General features: G+C 40.0%; 1 pseudogene; it reads left to right on the top strand.

Annotated features, from left to right (window-relative positions):
• The first annotated feature begins 18233 nt into the window (after positions 1–18233).
• Positions 18234–19010, top strand: LOC116521783 (annotated as a pseudogene).
• Positions 19011–20928: the final 1918 nt, after the last annotated feature.

The raw sequence follows: 20928 nt of genomic DNA, 5'->3' as shown, positions 1-20928 counted from the left end.
AATCTATACCTTGTACGGGTTCTGGGAAGTCAGGGGGGGAGGAGGAGGGGGGTCGGGGGGTCAGGGGGAGGGAGGGATATACATTAGGCTAGACATGATGTGTTAGTTCTCAATGCAATGTGACTTCACATGTATACTGTTTTTCTCTAATTTTTCTTTAAAAATAGGATAAGCCAAATAAATTAACATATAGTGGAAATACACCGAGGGGAGGAGGAGTGGGAAAGAAGAAAGATGGATAGAGAGGGATGGGAGAGAGGGTGGGGGGAGGCGAAAGGGAAGGGGGGGGAGCGGATCTGGATAGAGGAGTGGTAGAGGGCGAGGGGAAGTAAGGTAGAGGGGGATGATGGAGGGAAGATAGAAAGTTGGAGGGTGGTGGAAGAAAGAGGTGTATGGAGGATGGAAGAGGTATATTGGGCTTTTATTTTCTGGGGCATTGTCGACAAGAGGAATTGATGCAATTACTGTTTAATACTGTATGGGGTATAAATGTGAGTGTATGAAAATGAAAATAAAATATTATTAGAGCCAAGGTGGCGCAGTGGTTAAATGCAGCACTGCAGGCTACTGCTAGATCAGCAGGTCAGCGGTTCAAATCTCACCGGCTCAGGGTTGACTCAGCCTTCCATCCTTCCGAGGTGGGTAAAATGAGGACCCAGATTGTTGGGGGCAATATGCTGACTCTCTGTAAACCGCTTAGAGAGGCCTGAAAGGCCTATGAAGCGGTATATAAGTCTACTGCTATTGCTATTGCTATATACTAAAAGGAACTAAAAGGAAAGAATGTAAAAGTGCAAGTAGAAAAATAGGAACTACCTTTTGTGGGACGGTAACAGTGCTCTGTATGCCTTCAGCATTTAGTCATTCTGGCCATATGACCATGGAGACATTTTTGAACAGTGCTCACTCTTTGGCTTTGAAACAGATATGAGCACTGCCCCTTAGAGTTGGGAATGACTAGCACATATGTGTGAGGGGAACCTTTACCTTCATGTGTGTATATTTAACAATTGGTTCTCTACTTTAATTGCTGGCTGGGTAGGCTTGGTCAAGTAGTCATATGACTGGGTGAATGTGGCCAACTCGACATCATTCATCAGACCCAGCCGTGCCTCCCTGCCACTCGCATCAAAGGCAGAGGTGGTATTCAGCTAGTTCAGACTGGTTCGAGCAAATCCCATTACTGTCTGGCCCCACCCTCACCCTTTTCTTGGCCCATTTTGAGTCCACAAGTCTTAAAGTTGCCAAGGTTAGATACCCTGATCAGTGTTTAGATCAGTGTTTTTCCAATTTGGCAACTTTTAAGATATGTGGACTTCAATTTCCAGAACGCTGTCCAGGCAATTCTGGAAATCCACACATTTTAGGATTGCAAGTTTGAAAAACCCTATCAAAAATGAACAAATTAAGATCCTTCTTGAGGATCTGTGCTTTGGTCTCCTTTAACAAAACATATTACAGATTATCCTGAGTAGCATACCTGTGAAGGAAGAGTCTATTAGAAACAAGCTTTATGCATAAAAATATAGAAAGGCATCTAAGGATCCTAATCTCCCCACCTTCATGGACAATAGTTTATGAGAAGTTTGCAATGATCTTAAGAAAAGTTTTCCTTAGCTCTGCTTTGCCTGAATATGCAATATTTATGCTCTATCATTGAGCTGTGATTATTATTTTTATAATTATATTTAAAAATTTGCAATATCAAATGTCCACATCTGAAGCACAAATTGATTGACATAGTTTATAACTATCACTGAAGGTTCTTCACTCATAATTACCAACATACTTTGGCTCTGGCATTTGCTGTAAAGGAGATCAATGAACAATCTGAAATTTTACCTTATCCACATCTCTACCAACTATGTTGAGGAATATACAACTTATCTTTTAGCAATGGAATTTCTATCTACAAAATATAAATTTGTCCCCAACTACAAATGTAATAACCAGACAAATACGATAGCTCCCATTCATGACAACTTCTCTCAACAACTCTATACAAATTTCCAATTGTAGTCATTGTAAACATGAATTGTAAGCATGCAAGAAAATTCACAATCCCCACCCAAACAGCACCAAATTGCAAAAAGCTTATGCTTTTCATTTAAAAACCACCAGTATTTATTTAAATATAACAATATTTGCATAGCAGTTAGCATAACATATCATAAAATCAATGGCCTATCCAAAAAATGTCATAAACCATAAACCTTAAAGCATGCAGAACGTTTTCACACAGCTGTAATAACCTATTTTTCAGAGTATAAAATGCACAAGATTATATGACGCAGCAAGATTTTGAAAAAAAAAATTTTTTTGCACTCTACAATCCTCCCCAAAATGACCTGTTTTTTGCAAAAATACATGAATAGCCATTAGGGAGCTGGCAGAGTGCTCCTGGAGTGTTGGTGAGCCACAAATGAGCAAAAAATGGGCTGCACTTTGCTCTTTTTCCCCCTTCCCAGCCCCCAGGAGTTCTCTGAAAGCTTCCTACAAGTTATGCAGGGTCATTTTGCTGAAGGGAGCAGAGTTTTGGGAGGCAACAAAATGCTGTATTCAGTGTATAAGACGCACCCAGATATTCAGCCTCTTTTTTGAAGTAAAAAGGTGTGTCTTATACTCTGAAAAATACAGTAGTTATAATGTACTTTTCAAGACAGATCCTGAATTAAGCTAAGGGGAAAACCATATCTCTAATTTTCTCTGTGTTTTGTTTTGTTCTTCTATGATTCCTAAGGTGACCAGATTTTCAGATTGGTAAAGAGAGACACCTTTGACCGGGGTGGGTGGGGGGGGGGGGCTTGATTAAAAATTTTATACGGAGCAACAAAAATTTTCATACAACGCAAAAAAATGTATTGTAATACTTTTTTTTATTTCAACATAACTACAATTTACAAATATAAATTGTTGCCAAACATCAAAATTTTGATCATGTGACCATGAGGATGCTGCAACGGTCGCTAAGTGTGAAAATGGTCATCAGTCACTTTTTTCAATGCCATTTTAACCTTGGTCACTAAGCTCATTATACCACCTTTCTTGCCACAGTTCTTAAGTGAATAACTGCAGCTGATAAGTTAGTAACATAAGTGAATCTGGTTCGATTATATGACCCCAGGACACTGAAACCATCATAAATACGAATCTGTTGCCAAACATCAAAATTTTGATCGCATGACCAGGAGGATGCTGCAATGGTCGCTAAGTGTGAAAACGGTCGCTAAATGTGAAAAATGGTCATCAGTCACTTTTTTCAATGCCATTGTAACTTTAGTCACTAACCCCATACTTATACTTGCTTTCTCATACATGCTTGACAAACCAAAATCAATAAAGAAATAAATAGCCCTGCATTTGGTCTTTATCCAGGAGTCATCCAGTTTAGCTTAGTTTAATCCAAACCTGCCAGGGGAGCCCTTATTGCTAGTGTCTCGACGGTGTGATTAATAAAAGGAGTGCACCACCTACAAGCAATGTTCCCTCTAATTTTTTTTCAGTGTGAGTGTTTGAGCTGCACAGTTTCATGCCTGAGCACCTAAGAGCAACAGTTTGAACTGCTGTCACATCTGCTGGACATTTGCGCAACATTCCAAGCGTCAAGCACCGATTGCTAGTGAGGTTTCAGCCTGATGAATGCCAGGCATGAAAATGTGCCACTCAAACACTATACTTTTCTGCTCACACTGGGAAAAAAAGGCTCTCTGCTCAGCTTTTACATTGTTAGACTGGCTAGAGGGAGACATGGCACCAACAGCCTGGGTCCTGGCATTTTGCAGGCAACCTGTCCTCTCACATTCTTTGGAATGCAACCAATCACATTTGAATTAGATTTTACCAATTATCCTATTAAAAGATAATCCTATTATTCTAAAATATGACTAACTCAATATTAAAAACTGTAAATATTTAATGCTGATAAATAATAGCAGTAATTGTTATTTAGTATGATTAAAATCAGTATTGATATATCAATGTAATATCTATCAAAATTGGCAATAAACACTAAAATAACAATACAAATATATAATTTGGAATATAAATGTAATAAATATAATATATAAATGCAACATAAATGTAATAAAATAATTTATCATGAAACTCTCCCCCTTTAAAGTAGTAAGATCAATTAAATAGTCTAGCAAGTTTGGACATATGCTATATGTTATGTTACTTAAGAATATATATACCTCAGAATCAGATACAACATCCACATCATTTCCAACTGAGTCAATAAAATCATATGCCATGCCAAAACTATTTTAAATAAAGATATGAAATTAATCAAGTATTGCATTTATTTTTCAAAATGAATGTACAATTTTTTTTATTATTTAAGTTTTGTACCCCATCTTTTCATCTTCAAGGTATTCAAAGCAGCTAACAGATTTTTTTAAAAAATTGAAATCTACTTAAAAACTGGTGTTAATCTAATTCAAAAAGCCTGGCTAAAAAGGGAATTATCCTTTTCTAAAACCAAAAAAGAAACAAGAACTGCCGCAGGATTGTATTCCGTAGTATTTAATCAATGCATAGCTTTCAAATGTAATCCAAATTATACATCTAAACAACATTATAAATCATTTAAATATCAGAAGATTCGAGCATTGTTTTTTCTGATCTCTTGGCAGAAAGGATGTGTACTGGCATTTTATGGAATTTAAAATGACTAAGTCCATGACACAAATTGCACAATAGAAAATCCAGGCCAGAATGCATTTAACTCATTGTATCACCAGGGACCAGAATTTAGCAGGCCCAGGAAAAAAAAGTAGGTAAAGCCACTTTATAGCTAAATTTGATACCATTTAAAATTAAATAGGATTAAAATCTGTGGTTTATAATTTACCCAGTTGTGCCATGTAGTCCACCCCACTCCTTTCGCCGGCGTTAGCCCGCTGCACCAAGGGGGCATGTAAGAGGGAGGGGAAAAAACAAGAGGAGATACGGCCACAGCTAAGCACGCAGCAATCTCGACATCTAAGTGGGTGAGTCCACAACATGCGCGCCTGCATGTCCGAGACAGGGCATAAAAAGGGAAGAAGAGACGACTGGGCCCAGCTCTGTTTGGGGCGCTGACTTGCACGCAAGCGAGTCCCCCAGTGCAGGGTGGGGAAAGGCTTTGTTGAAAGATCCAAAGCGCAGAGAATCAGGAAGTGCCATCCAGGTGCAGCTGCATAATAAATCTCACCAATTCCGCCCAAACTTTAAAAAAAAATGTTGTCAAGACTCCTGTTTAGCTGGAGGGGGTTTCGTTCACGATTCCACGGCCATTCTGCAGAGTACAGAGACTGCAGTCCATGTCCAGCAAACGACACTGTGCAGCAGTGGGAAACTGCTGCGCAATCTTTACTTGCCATGTGTGCGGCTGCACATGGCAAGTAAACAGTGGGAGGGAACAGTGCCTACAAGCCAGAGCACATTGAACACTTTTGTGAATCTCTCAGCATTTCCTTTGCCAATAAGGACAAATTTCCAAGGAATCGTGAAACAAAGTTTCCCTGCTAGCCATCCCCGTCCATGCTCGGTGCAAACGGTTAGGCAAGCTGCTGCCTGAGCCCAGAAGCCCACACCCTGAAGGTTCCCTTTTAAAGGGATGGAAAAACCCGAACCGCTCATCCTGGAAGGGCAACACACAGCCGCACTTCGCCCCGCCGCGCGCCTGGAAGGATATTGCAAAGACGGGAAGGTGGAAAGGGAGGAAGCTCGTAGCAAGGCAACACCTGGAGCAATCCTGCTCCGGCCTTCTACAGATTGCAAACCGGCCTGCAGATTACAAAGTTAGTTTAAAAGCAAAAAACAAAACCGCTTTTACCCGCTGCTTGCAATTCAGAACTGCAGGGAAAGCCCAAGAGCCTGTGTCGGGTTGCTTTGCAGCCTTGGCTTGAAACGAGGCATGGATCTGTGGTTTGCAGCAGCGAAGGGAGGTTGTGAGTATTTGCAGGGCCTCTCCCAGGAAGTTGAGCAGCTTTCCCATGCCTGGATTCCTCTGCTGACGTTTCTCCTTCCCCGCCTAAGGGTTTCCAACCCGCTTGCCTCCTTGAAGGGGCCGAGCGCAGTTAGGTGGTGGATTCAATGCAGGCTGGGAAGAAACTCAACATTAATCCTTTTGTTTCTCCCAGGACTTCTTGCAGTTGTGCCGGAATTTCTCCCCAGCCAGACATCTCTTAGTAAGGCTGCTAGCATAAGGTGGACAGATTATAACACGGGGCGACTGATGATAGTTTGAGCGGGTGCGGACAGTGCAAACTACTGTCAGTCGCCCCGCGCTCATCAAAACAAGTCTGGGGAGAGTTGGGGAGGAAGGCTTCTGGAGGTTCCTGGGCGGCGATCCCACCACCATCTGCTCACGGCTCTTCCTGCCCGGACACCCAAAGCCTCCCAGCCCGCCTTGGGCGAGTCAGCTGCAGTGCAGCCAGTGTTGGGCAGGAAGGCTTCTAGCGGTTCCCGGGTGGCAATCTCACCACCATCCGCTACGCTACCCTGCCCATCACTTATTCTGGGTGAGTTCGGAGAAGTGGCAGCCCCAGGAGTTAGGAGAGCCGGGACAGGCTGGGAAGCAGACGGAGCCGGAAGGGGTTCCGTGGAGGAGTCTCCGGCTGCTGCGCTCGCCTTGCCCGCTGGCCCCCGAAGTGCGCAAGGGATGCTTTGGGCCGGAAAGGCGCTGCTTCCAGACCCCGCTGAGGGCCACATACACAGGTGGCTCTTTTCGGAGAGGCAAAGGCTTTACCACGGCTTGTCCGGAAGTGGGGCTAGAAAGGCGAGCTCGCTCCCCCGCCCATCCGCCCGCTCACTCGCTATGCTACCCCGCCCATGCGAGCAGCAGCGGATGGGTGGGGGAGCGAGCGATCAAAGAAGGTGCTAAAATTTAAAAGCGGGATCTTTTAAGAACGGCCTAGTACGCGGGGAAAATTATGATAAAGCATGCCTGTCCCGCCAAATGCAGGGCGTCTGGTCACATTAATGATTCGTTACTCCCTAATTTTGTATTTTATGAATCAAATTCAAAGGTTCAAAGCACTCTGTCTACTGAGACACCATTAATATGTTTCCTTCTGATATTTTTGAAAACACAGTCCTATTGCAAATAATAGTATTGATTACAAAATTAATTATAGTAATTCTCCCTTTTGCTCCAGGTGTCAAGGGAGGTTTAGCAGACACTGACAAGTCCATGAGTCCAGATTAAGATATTACAGTCCTTTAATATCTGCACAGAAATACAAAACTGTGTGTAGGGAGAGAAGGAAGGACTTGTGTTTTATCTGTGATACTTTAGACAATGTTAATGTGGCCAACTCACCTTCTCAACTTAATGGTAGCTTAGGAGCTACTCTTTAATGTCTACAATGACCATATATTATAGTGAGTTGGTTACATACAGGACTTTAGTTTTTCTTTTTTCCCCTAGCATGATGTTAATTTCTTCAATTGGCAACTGTAGAATAAGTAGACCTCTTCCAGTTGTTCACAAGTATTATCAGTCTGGGGACTTAATCATTGCTGCAATTATTTATCAAGTGTTCTCTCTTTCAAATGAGATAAATTTTCAAAGCCTTCCTTCTCGAGAAGTTTTTGATCAGTACCTGTGAGTATCCTCCTCCTCCTATTCCTCCCCTTCTTTCCCTTATTGCTACCTGTGCTGTATTATCCTTCTTATTATCCATTTTTTTGGCTGAAACATAATGGATGCTAGTGTGTCTATATGCTAATTCCTGTGGGGATATTTAGCCCTTCTTAATTTAAGAATTCTGAGAAAATTGGCTAATCCAAATGCAGCTTAAATTGAGAAATTTTAATTCAGTTTTCTGTTGAAAGTAAAAAAGCTCGATGTTGGACCTGCCCACAGGTTGATCCTGATATTCTTGCTATGTACTAACAAAATAAATATAGAACTGAAATCAAATACTATCTTAACACCTAAGTTAATCCTGGAAGAGATATATTACTATGGATTTGAATGTTTCCATAAGAAGAATCTAAAATACAAAATAAAGCAGGCTAGAAATATTTTCTCAGTTCAAAGATAGGCCTGGATAACCTTGAACTATGCCGTCTATGTTCTGACCTAAGTTTAATGAACAATATTATCTGCCATAATGTCCTACCTGTTAATGGCTACGTTTACTTCAACTGCAATATCAACAGATGCAAAGTAAATATAATCTGTTCTAATCTTGATTACAGGAAAAGCGATTTCAGCAATAGAGTAGTAAATGTGTGGAACACCCTATCTGATCCTGTTGTTAGTTCCTCTAACCACCATACCTTTTACCTTAAGCTGTCAAATATGGAACACCTTTCTTAAGAGGTCCCTAAGGGTGCATGGATAAGCGCACCAGCATGCTTACCATCTCTGTCCTACGTCCCCAATTATATATACTCTTTTTATATATTTATGGCTATATTTTGCTTATTTATAATCATTTATTTGTGCCATTTTCTCATGTGTCCAGGTCTATGTCTATACTGATACTTGTCTCCTTGTACTTGTTGACAAATAAATAAATAAAATTAATAAGATACTTTACCTTCCTCCACATCAACGATTCCCTATCCATACAATCTAGAGCTACTGTATAAGCTTTGGAAGCCATATTAACAAAGGAGGCTTCCAGGCTGCCATATTGGGAGGAGGGGATTTAGTAGAGGGTAGGTAGTTAGACATAATGGCATTCTTCTTTTTGGTCAAGGTCATTGTATTCCTGCACATGGAGGAGGAGTGGTTGAAGTGATGTCTCGAGATGGGATTGATTGGGATTGGATCATGTGATGGACTGATGGGTGCAGGGGCTCCGATTGAGCTTATGATTTACTGAGGGAAACCCCGGAACTCTCAGATTCGGGTTTTCCTAGATGTATCAGTATAACTACTCTAATAAAAGGGAACTTTGAGAAAATGCCTGTTTCAGACTTTTTGATTGGAGTTGAGTTCTTGTGGTACGCTGACATACTGTTTGCTAAAGACCCCAATTCTAGACATGTCTGTTTATAAAAATATACCAAAATTTGTAATATCAAGGGTCCGAATCTGAAGCACAAATATATTGACATTGTTTATAACTTTCACTTAAGGTTCATCACTCATAATTACCAGCATACTTTGGCTCTGGTATTTGCTGTAAAGGAGATCAATGAAAATGGGCTTTTACCTAATGTTAGCCTTGGGTTTCATGTTGGTTCCGACAATTATGCAGAATTTATGACTTTTCTTTTAGCAATGGAATTTCTATCTACAAAAGATAAATTTATCCCCAACTACAAATGTAATGACCGGACCAAAACAGTATTTGTCCTTGGAGGACCCCGTACTAAAACTTGTCTAAATATGGCAACCACTCTACACAACTACAAATTTCCACAGGTAAGAAAAAATAAGGAGGAAAATGAGAAGTTCATGGACTGTTTACTCTTTTAATAAATCAGGTATTCCTCATAACTCTTCAAAGAAAGAACCAAGAAATATGTTTCATTTAAGAATGATAAATTTGTGAGATATGAAGAACATCATCAGAGATTTGTCCCTTTGTATTTATTATTTGTCAAAAATGTACAAGATTGCAGGTATTAATATAAACATGGATATAAATGAAAGAAATAAATACAAATAGATGGGGACAGTAGGACAGGGATGTTAGGCATGCTGGTCTGCTTATGCATGCACCCTTTACGGACCTCTTAGGAATGGGGTGAGATCCATGGTAGACAGTTTAAGGTTGAAGCTGTGAGGGTAGATGATGTAACAACAGAGACATGTAGAACATTCCAGTAGTAGTAAATTTGCAGACGTGATGTTGTAAAGTACATTTTTGGAAGCTTCTTTCTACCATTCAAACCAAGATATTCTATTAAAAACACATAAATACATTGTTCCTTTATTTTTTCTAGAAAACTGCCTTTTATCCTTTGATCTTCCCCCCTACGTAGATCACATATGGATCTGCTCCTTTGATGAATAATGATAAAGCAGCCCTTTATGTTAAATGGATGTTCCCTGATGAAATCCACCAACTTAAAGGAATAATGCACTTACTGTTGCATTTTGGATGGACCTGGGTTGGGTTGATTTCTCGATATGAGGAAGATAGGGAGAGGTTTGTTCAAAAAAGTCTTTCCATGTTTTCAGAGAGAGGAATCTGCTTTGACTTTATAGAATGTCATCCCATGATGATGTATGGTAGTGAAGCTGCTGAAATGGTGGAAGAGGCAGATAAAATATACAAAGTGATCATGAGAAGTGCAGTCATTGCAGTGATCTTGAATGATGAAATCACAGGCATAGTGACTATGAGAATAATGATCTATGGTTTAGATTCTGACGATATCCCACAGAACAGAAAAGTCAAGGTCTGGATCATGACAGCCCAGATGGAATTCACCTCTATCCTGATACAAAGACAGTTGCCTATTGATTTTCTCCATGGTGCAATTTCCTTTGCACTTCACTCAAAGGAACTAACAGGATTCCAACAATTTATGCAGAAGAGATACCCAAATACAGAAAAAGGAGATGGTTTTATTAAGGATTTCTGGAGTAATGTGTTTGAATGCTCATTCTCTAGAGATGTTGCAGATGGGAATGCTGACAGGATCTGCACTGGAGAAGAGAAGCTGGAGAATCTTCCTAATTCTGTCTTTGAGACCACCATGGGTGGATATAGTTACAGCATCTACAATGCAGTCTACGCTGTGGCACATGCTCTGAGAGCCTTGCATGCCTCCAAACTCAAAGAGAGTCAGAAAATTGATGAGAGAAGATGGAAGCTCTTACTTCAATCACCATGACAGGTAAGGTGTAGTAACACAAATTCAGAAAGATAATGTAAAAAAGTATTGGATGATGGACATTTCCCCTATTCTTTTGGTTTAGCAGTTAAAAATGAAAGATTCTATAGATTGTTATGAAAGCTATTTGTATTATCATAGGAAAGAAATAAAAAAATGGAAACTTAATGTCTTGTTCCAGTATTATTTGAATTTTCAGGTCATTTGTGCAGCACTGGATAGAATTTGGAAATTAATTTCTGTAAAATGTTGAGAAAGTTATTTTAAAAAAGTAATTTTAAATTAATGTAACATATACATATATTTGACAATTTCAAATGTGAAACCTTGAAACATTTTCTCCTACTTCTTCTTGTGCAATATCCATTATCAGACCTTGATGATCATGTTGGCGATCCTATTTTTATCAACAGCCACATGAAAAAGTGCTGGGTTTTTTTTGTCCAAATCGGTCCCTTAGATTGTGCAGATTTTGTCAATAGCATCAAAGCATTTTCAAATTTAGCTGCATTACCATGTATGTTTATAACATCAGCTCTGACTGGATGGTGGATTTATATTCTTGGATGAGAAACTAAACATTTTGAAGAAAAACAAGGAAGTCAAATTATTTCTTGGAAAAGCACATTTGGGACAATCATGACGTGGATAACGGAGAATATACATAGACATTCTGTGAAAATTAATCAATTGTCGATATGACAGAGAAAATATTTTTCCATTTATAAAGAGTGTAGACTGTTGTGGGGGGAGTGTCACTTTCCATTGAGCATAGCCCAAACTCAAAAACTGTGATTACTTCATAAACCTAGTTAAATTTATATTTATATTTCTTTGTTTCTTCATTCAGGTTAATCATTTTTTACAGCAAGTCTCCTTTAACAACAATGCTGGAGAGCAGATTTTTTTTGGCCTCAATGGGGAATTGGAAACCGGATTTGATATTTTCAATTGGGTCACATTCCCAAACAAGTCCTTTCTAAGAATCCAAATTGGAAGAATTGACCCCATGGCTCCCTCGAACAAACTCCTCACCATTTCTGCCAAGGATGCTGTTTGGCCCCCCATGTTTAACCAGGTGTGTCTCATTTCACATTTTTTAGGATAATTGTTTATTGCTTGATCCAACTGTGCCAAAACTAGGCTTCTCCCCAGCTTCAATGGTCAAGATGGACTATGACCTAGCAAGACAACCCTTGTAACAAAGAGTTAGGACATCGAGAGACAGGCAGACTTAGGGAAAGCTCCAGATGCCATTAGATGTGTTGTTGCTCCTACCAGCTCTCTTAGTCAGTTGGAGTCAGCAAACCACCAGAAAGCATTTTCACTTGCACAGTGCCATGTGCATCCATCGACCATCCTGTACAGCAAGTATAAAAGGATACCACTGATGGAAAGTTTGTGTTCCGGTGATTCAGAGGGGGAGACTGTGAGTCACATGCTCCTTAAATGTTCCTTTTGCACAGAGATTAGGAAAAACATATTATGCCAATAACTACTAGGTATTCTGGCTGTTCTAATATTACCTACATATCTTCTGCGGCTGTTTAAGGATGAACTGTCCATAACTACAGAGCAGGAGGCCAAATTCTGTTCTGCAGTATTGGCCATTCATCGCAAACCCATGTCTTCTCCATCATAGTTATCTTATATAACAAATGTGGCAAACCCATTGCACTGCTTAGACCTTTCCCTCTTAGCATTGAACCTAAAATGGGCCACACAATTTGTAGATTGTAATTTTAGTATAGTTTGACCGTGTATAATTGACAGACTAGATTTTATTACAGATTTCAGTTATTTATTATTTTGTACTGAGATTTTTTATTTGTTCTGGTCTCTGGGCTCAGACTGTAATAAACTGATTGATTGATTATTGGCTGATCCATGGAAGTAAATGATTATGCGACTGCCACCACAGCAGCACTTGAATTTAGCAGCCTCATTTTTTATGTGATAGGAACATAAAATACTAAAGTATAAATAGGTGACTTAAAGTTTAAACATATGCAACCTTATTTAGTTCCAATGTAAAAACCATCCCTGTCATTGTTGTTCTTTACTGAATAGTCAGTTGCGCATATCCAAGCATGAACATCTGGGTCAGTAAAATATAACAAAATGACAGAAGGCAAAAAATATTTATTTATTTATTTATTTTCCAAATCTAGAGCATCATACATTAAAAAGAGAAATATAATATTTAGAATTAGTACAACAACCTAAATAAGGAAACCTTAGGACAAATATGGAAATTAAAACACAGAAGTAATTCAAAGCACTTATGTGTCATACAACCAATTTTGTTGTATTTAAGTACAATGACAATAAAGATTATACTTACTTATTATATTTGAGGCCAAAAAAATACTGGATGGACTAATTCTAGAGCCCATTTTCAGGAACTTCTCTGTGGTAGAGTGTGGAAACTAAACCTCTAGTCTTAGTGACCAACCTGGATTTGATCTGCAACATTATCCTGGTACACATATATTCACCTTCACTTTTGAAGGTATATGATTGCATAGTAAACAAGAGCCCAGGTGGCGCAGTGGTTAGGGTGCAGTACTGCAGCCACTTCAGCTGACTGTTATCTGCAGTTCAGCAGTTCTAATCTCACTGGCTCAAGGTTGACTCAGCCTTCCGTCCTTCCGAGGTGGATGAAATGAGGACCCAGACTGTTGGGGGCGATATGCTGACTCTGTAAACCGCTTAGAGAGGGCTGAAAGCCCTATGAAGCGGTATATAAGTCTAACTGCTATAAAAGTCACCAGGGCTGTTGTCGATGTATTTGTATCTGTATTTGTATCTGTATCTGTATCTTTATCTATAACATCTAAATCTACATCTATAACAAAATGTTGCATTTGTGCTGATAAATAAATAAAGGGAGACTAGTATAGATCTATTTCAAGCTCTCATCAGCTAGCCATACCCTTACTGGGATTCGAACCTGGGCTCGAAGTTGTATTAGCTGCTAAGCCACAAGCTGTCCTCCCTTATCAGCTGAGCCAAGGAAATAATTAAGTGTTATGTCAAAGCACCTAGTATGTCCAAATATCTATCTATTTATCAGTTATATTTATATCTATGTTTATATTATTAGCCTATAGGCCAGGGGTGTCAAACTCAATTTCATTGAGGGCTGCATCAGGGTTCTGCTTGACCTTGGGGCCTAGGATTGTGTGGCCAGCAGGTGTGGCCAGCTCAATGTCACTCATTGAGGGTCGGTATTTGCTAGTGAAAACAGACCTGAGTAGGGTTGTACATAGGAGGCTGTTGCTCAATGTTCCCTCTATTTTTTTTTCAGTTTGAGCAGAAAAGTATAGTGTTTGAGCGGCACATATTCATGCCTGAGCACCTGAATTTTTTTCACAGCTGTCACCTAAAACAACAACAAAATCAGTATTATTTGAAACTCAAAGTTATGTTTATTCAAGGTACCCGCTTAATTAAAAGTGTTATATAATATCAGTATCACTTAACAACTCTCCTGCTTAGCAACCAAAATGTTGGCTCAGAAAGTCTGGCATTTGAAGCACGCAAATCTTAAAGCTGTTGTTACAAGATCCTTGCACCCCTAACTCTTTAGAAAAAAAACCAGGGGTCTTCAAGCCTGACAGCTTTAAGACTTGTGGACTTCAACTCCCAGAATTCCTCCTCCAGTCACGTTGCGGTGACGTCATCTGCATGGATCTGCTCCATCTTTGGTTTTTTTCACAGGGGACAGGGCTGCCACTGAAGATATCAACGAGCCCCCACCGCCACTAGAATAACTGCTGCGGCCACCTCCTCCTCCTCCTCCTCCAACAGCACCACCACATTTGCTGCCCAGTGCTGCAGCTGAGGTGAAGCTGCCAAAGCTCCCGCTGGTGCCCCCACCCATGGCAGCAGTGGTGGTGCCTCCCCCTCTGTTCAGAGCACCTCAGCTGGGCTCCAGGTTACCTCTGTCGTGCTTTTGAGAAGCCATGAGGCCTTTTTTTCCTGCTCCTGCCCCCTCCGCTGCCTTCCTACTAGCTCCCGCGGCCTCATGGTTCCTCAAAAGCATGGCAGAGGAGGAAGGGGGAGGGGTAACATGGGGGCCAGCTCAGGTGCTCCGCGTGGAGGGAGAGGCACCACTGCCATGGGCAGTGCTGACGGGAGCTTTGGCGGCTTCACCTCAGCCGCAGCGTCGGGCGGCAAATCCGGAAGTGCTGTTGGAGGAGGAGGAGGAGGCGGCGGCTTTGGGGGTTCATTTCAGCTGCAGTGCCGGGCACAAGCAGCTAGGATTGGCCACCTACAAAGGACCTCCCCAGGCTTGCTTTGCTGAAGATGGGGCGACTGATGCTAGTTTGAGCGACCGCGGCCAGCACAAACTACCGTCAGTCTCTCCATGCTCATCAAAACAAGTCTGGGGAGGTCCTTTGCAGGTGGCCAGTTCTAGCTGCCTGCAAAGGACTTCCCCGCGTTTGCTTTGCTGAACACGGGGCGACTGACAGTAATGAGCGGCACAGCCGGCGCCTAGAAGGTCCTAGGAGACAGGCTGTGCCATGTAAGCTCCTGCCACCATTCTCCCACCCCCGTGCCTGTGCTAACCCTAACCAAGACAGAAAATCTGAAGCCCCTCAGCTTCCCGAGCCTGTGACAGAAATCACTGCGTGGCAGTTGAAAACTGCTGCACGGTGGTTTCTTGCCATGTGCGCGGCCACGTAGCCACGCACCTTAGAGGGGACAGTGCTGTTGCGGCCCAAAACGGCACTCAGGAGAGCCACACGCAGCCCTCCTTAGCTCCCTTTTCACTGGCAGAGGCACCACGGACTGGTCACTCTCTCTCCTTAAAAGCTAGCAATGACAAATCACTTTTGAAAATTCTTGACAGAAAACTGAAATAACTTTTCCAACAATCAGATGAAATTGAACAAAAGAAAAAAAATACATATGAGCAGTTAAAGCAATATTTCTCAAACTCAGCAACTTGAAGAGGAATGGACTTCAAAACTCGCAACTTCAAAATGCTGCTGGGGAATTCTAGGCAGTTGAAGTTCATGTTTGAAACTTGAAAAAAAAATTAAGTTAAGGAAATTATTAAAATTCTGTGATGAATTTAAAACAATAGGAAATGGTGAAATGGGACTCTAAGGTTTGGTGAGGTTTGGCTACATATAACTCAAGCCGATATGAACATATCCAACACATCTTCCTCATCTTCCTATTTTCCCCATCACAATAAGCCTGTGAGGTGGGTTGAGTGAAGAGTGAGGGACTGGCCAAAGTCACTCAGCTTATTTTCCACACTGCAGCTCCTGAGAAAGTAAAGCCTCTCAGCAAGAGGAGCTGAGGTGGCATTCTGCCGCTTCTAACTAGTTCACCTGAACCATTAGCAGAAATCATGGGTAGCCCCACCCAACTGCCCCGGATCTATGGCATCCCATTCAGAACATTTTTTAAGGCAAAGCACATGCACGGAAGGCAGAGCACATGTGCAGATGTGGCATATGTGCTCACATTTGCGAATAGGTAGCGAAGGTAAGTGAATTCCACCCCTAATGAGGAGAGAGCTAGAGGGTCCAAACTTATGCAGGTTGGGAGATACATTCTCAGAACCAAGGGTTCCTCTCAGAGCAGAACAGAATAACAGAATCCAAGTGCTGCTCAAACAGGAGACCCTATACCTATTTCAGACAAATGGTTGTCTAATAACTTCTTTAAAAACTCCAGTGATGAAACAAACACTCTCAAAACATAAATCCCACAGATTGGGCCTCCTTCAGATGCCGTCAGCCAGACAGTGTTGGCTGATGGGCCCCAGGAGGAGAGCATTCTCTGTGGCTGCTCTGACTCTTTGGAATCAGCTACCCCCAGAGATCCATACCAAAGCCACTCTCATGTCCTTCAGGAAAGCTGTAAAAACCTAGCTGTTCCAGCAGACCTGGGGCTGTTGATCTCACTGTTGAGGTCCAGTGCCGATTAGAATGAATGTATGTGGTGTTGCGATTTTAAACTGTTTTTTCCCCTTTTTTTCTCTTTGTTATAAGCCACCCGGAGTCCTTCGGGATTGGGCAGCATATAAATTTTATAAATTAAATTAAATTAAATGACTCATAGGAAAGAATTCCAATTTTATTTGTGAACAGGCATTACCTCTTTCCATCTGTAATGAGAAATTTCCTTTTGGCTACAGCAAAGTAAAAGTGGAAGGGAAACTATCCTGTTGCTATGACTGTAAGCGGTGTCCAGAGGGGAAGATAGCTGACCAAATGGGTAAGCAAAGGAATATACTGAATGTTTGTTTGTTTGTTTGCTTGCTTGCTTATTATTTATTTATTTATATTGAACTTGTATGCCAGATATATCACCAGATATCAATTATTTCATAAATAGAAATACGGCTGATGCTTGAAAATATTATGGTGACTGAAAATTTTGAGCTTACCCTCTAGTTATATAGCTTAGCTACTTCTTCCTCAGAATATCCTGTTTTCCCCAAAATAAGACCTCCCTGGATAGTAAGCCCAATTGGGCTTTTGAGCTCTAAAATAAGTCCACTCCCAAAAATAAGCCCTCCCTGAAAATATTGTAAAGAGCAGTAGCCATGAGGTGACCACACTCGCTGCCTCTTACACTTCAAAAATAATAAGACCTCCTCAAAAATATTGTCAGGTCCTTGTTTCGGAGGTCAAAAGAAAATAAGACCCTGTCTTATTTTCAGGAAAACATGGTAAGAGAGTTGGAAGGGACCTTGGATGTCTTCTAGTTTAACCCCCTGCTCAAGCAGAAGACCCTATACTATTCCAGACAAATAGCTGTCTAATCTCTTCCTTAAAAATCTCCATTGATGGAGCACCCACAACTTCTGAAAGCAAGTCATTTCAGTGATATACAGTATTTAATACTTTCACTAATACATTCATCCTAAATAGTATATTCATCATTAATTTCTCAAATTTGGAATATTATTGTTTTTGCTTCAAGAATTATAAACAGTGTAGTAGAGAAAGAGTGCGTGTTGGTAGACAAATCAAAATGCTAACTTAGTATATGATTTTTGAAAGTAAAGGTAACTTTCCATCAAATTCTATCAATATAAGATTTTCCCTCCTATTTCTATCCTTTTTGCTTGCTCTTCTACCAAGATAATAGAAATATCATATAGGATTATAGACACAGTAGCTCTATAACTTACCGCATATTGTAACTGAACACTGCATTAGGTACTATGTTATATTATAAATTATACATAATATGAACTCTACATACAGTAACTGATAGATTCATCTAATCTGGTATTAATTCTTCATGATTAATAACAATAGTGGTTCTGTAAATATTTTTTTTATTTTTTACCAGACTTAGATGACTGTTTCCCATGTCCAGGGGATCAATATCCAAATAAGGGTCAAGATAATTGCCTTCAAAAAGATATAACTTACTTAACTTTCCAAGAGCCATTGGGGATTTCTTTGATAATGATTGCAGTCTCCTTTTCTTTCATATCGGCTGCAATACTGGGAATTTTCATTGAACACCGGGACACTCCCATTGTCAAAGCCAACAACAGGAACCTCACCTACATTCTTCTCATTGCTCTCATGCTCTCCTTCCTTTGTACTCTCCTCTTCATTGGGCAACCTGATCAAGTGAGATGTCTCATGCGACAAACTACTTTTGGCATCATTTTCTCTGTAGCCCTTTCTTGCATTTTGGGTAAAACAACCATAGTAGTTCTTGCTTTCATGGCCACCAAGCCAGGCTCCAAAATGAGGAAATGGGTGGGGAGAAGGATGGCCAACACTATTGTCCTATCTGTCTTCATGGTTCAGTTCACTATCTGTGTAGTTTGGTTGGCAATTTCTCCTCCATTTCCAGATTCAGACATGCACTCCATGGTTGAAGAAATTGTCTTGGAATGTAATGAAGGATCAACCACTATGTTTTAGACGGTCCTTGGCTTTATGGGACTCTTGACAGCTGTCACCTTCATGGTGGCCTTCTTGGCTAGGAATTTACCTGACAGCTTCAACGAAGCCAAATTCATCACCTTCAGCATGTTGGTCTTTTGCAGTGTCTGGGTGTCATTTGTTCCAACTTACCTGAGCACTAAGGGGAAATATGTGGTTGCTGTGGAGATTTTCTCCATTTTGGCCTCAGCATCTGGCTTACTGTCCTGCATCTTTTCCCCCAAGTGCTATATCATTATTTTGAGACCAGGTCTGAATAAGAAGGAGCAACTAATAAAGAAATGAAAATGAGGTTTAAACCAGACTCCTTGAATAAAGACAAATTGGTTATTTCAATATAATATAAAGGATTTTTTTTATTCTTTGGAGTTCTATATTATTTCCTCATACATATCAGCACATCAAAGTGACATACAAGGCAATACCTTGTCATATGTATAGAGACACAGATATATCCCTATTATATATGTCCCTCACTCGGTAAAACTACAATATATAATGTAATGTCACTCTTGGTCTGCATGAAGATTTCAGTGAAAATAAGACAACCCAGGCAGTTAGACGGTACTGGGAAAATAAACATACAGAGAACCCATGTGACTGCAAACTTAACATTTAACATACAAACATTTTTCTCCTCCATGACTACACTTTTGTAATTTTCAGGATGAGTAGAGATGTAGAGTCACATAAGAAGTAAAAAATGATTAAGCTGAATGATGAAACAAAGAAATATAAATATTAATTTAACTAGGTTTATGAAGTAATCACAGTTTTTGAGTTTGGGCTATGCTCAGTGGAAAGTGACACCCCCCCCAAAAAAAAACAATGTACACTCCTAATTGGAAAAATATTTTTTTCTGTCATATCGACAATTGATTAATTTTCAGCAAAATGTCAGTTATCCAGGTCATGATTGTCCCAAAAGTGCTTTTTCAAGCGATAATTTGACTTTCTTGTTTTTCTTCAAAGATGTTTAGTTTCTCATCCAAGAATATAAATCCACCATCCAGTCAGAGCTGAAGAATCTTCTTGGATGAGAAGTGAAAGGTCTTCAAAGAAAAAAACAAGAAAATCCAGTTGCCTCTTGAAAATGTTCCTTTGGGTTGTTTTCAGCAGAAAACTTTTCCGATTCCAACACAAAATAGAGAAAGGGAAAATGTTGAGAGATAAGTTTGCTTTGGTCAACTGAGCATTTTAGGAATTCACTTTTATGGCATAAAATGTTGAGAATCTAAAATTCTCCAACACAGAAAACTCTAGGCCAAGATGGCTTTTTATTCCACCTCAGGGATTATCTCCTCCCCGCCTCAAATTTATCAAAAAAAGGATAATTGAAAACTAAACGTTTTATGACATTTTTTTAATTTTTAAATATACATCAATATCAATGCATGAACAGTGTGGCCCCTGGGTATAATTCATTTTGATAGAAATATCAATAATGATAAACATAATAATTGTTATGTTAATCAAACATATAATCCTAGGATTGATATTCATGATTTTTAAAAGACAATAATTCAATATTTCAATATTCAATTTTAATGACAATGATGTTATAAACATACATGGTAATGCAGCTAAAATTAAAAATGCTTTGATGCTATTGACAAACTTGCAATTTACAACAACTGGCACTATTCATATATTTTTTTTGCATAGAAAATTTTTATTTTCCATTTTCCTAGCATATAATCACATGTATACTATTACATAGTCAATATCATGTTGTATTATTAAGTAATTACATCAATTCATCCTACCATCAACTACCAAAGGGAAAAAAAGAGAAACCCAGTTATTGGCTCTTCTGCTCTCCATACACCACATTTATACCTTATCTGACACTTTCTTCCCCCTCTCTCTTCCCCCTTTCTACATCCTGTCTTCCCTCCATCGTTTTCTACTCTACTTCCCCTTCCTTTCTCCTTCTCCTCTCTCTCCTTACCACTCCTCCTTATACACCTCATCTTGCCCCCTCACCCTCTCTCCTATCCCTCTCTTCCTATCTTTCTTCTCTCCTCTACTTCCCACTCTTCCTCTAATTCACTTGGTGTATTTCAGCTTCAGAGCAAACTCCCTTTTGTATTGATGGTGTTTATAATTCCATTTCAATATACATAAAAAAGAAAAAATAGCAGTATACATGTACAATCATAATACCTTAAAATCCAACACCCCTCCTCCAACTTAGTAAACT

The sequence above is a fragment of the Thamnophis elegans genome, chromosome Z (assembly GCF_009769535.1).
Source record: "Thamnophis elegans isolate rThaEle1 chromosome Z, rThaEle1.pri, whole genome shotgun sequence".
In the NCBI taxonomy this organism is placed as follows: Eukaryota; Metazoa; Chordata; class Lepidosauria; order Squamata; family Colubridae; genus Thamnophis; species Thamnophis elegans.
Note: the sequence above shows the minus strand (reverse complement) of the source record. Positions and strands in the feature narration are given on the sequence as shown.